The sequence below is a fragment of the Penaeus monodon genome, chromosome 32 (assembly GCF_015228065.2).
Source record: "Penaeus monodon isolate SGIC_2016 chromosome 32, NSTDA_Pmon_1, whole genome shotgun sequence".
In the NCBI taxonomy this organism is placed as follows: domain Eukaryota; kingdom Metazoa; phylum Arthropoda; class Malacostraca; order Decapoda; family Penaeidae; genus Penaeus; species Penaeus monodon.
This window is the reverse complement of record NC_051417.1, coordinates 36,775,075-36,775,611: the sequence shown is the minus strand read 5'-3', so window position 1 is coordinate 36,775,611 and position 537 is coordinate 36,775,075.

The following is a 537-nucleotide window of genomic DNA, read 5'->3' as shown; positions in this document are numbered from 1 at the left end:
TGAGCTTTGTGTGTGTTCTCGTGCATAAAATCCCGCTTTTCATAGGCAACGCCCGTAGGCTGAAGTAGAGCTCATCATCCCCTGGAATCCACCGGAAAAAAACAGAACCGTTAAGGAAGACAATTTTTCGGCGCGGGTCTCTTGCCTGCTTCCTTTGAAGGGGCGTGTATTACGCCGCGAGTGTGTATTAATTAATACCCGATTTCTCGTCCCTTGGGCAAAGTAAAGCTGACTTTAGATGCCACAACATCGCTTTATTGGACTCACTCCCTTAGAAAGGTTAAATATTACTTTAGTTATTATGTGATATATACAGTTAACATGGCATGCCAGGGAAATTATAATGAATCATACCCGTCCTCAGAATATGAAAGAGTGTGAAAAGTGGAATAGCTCGAATATGGACAACAGAGGTGAGTGAGGCCGCCACGCCGTCTCGCCAGCGAATGACGACTTCCCGTTCCTGCGCGCGCCAGGCAGCGACGACGCGCATGCGCAGTGAGAGGGGAAAGTCCGAAGGACGGGATCGTCAGAGCC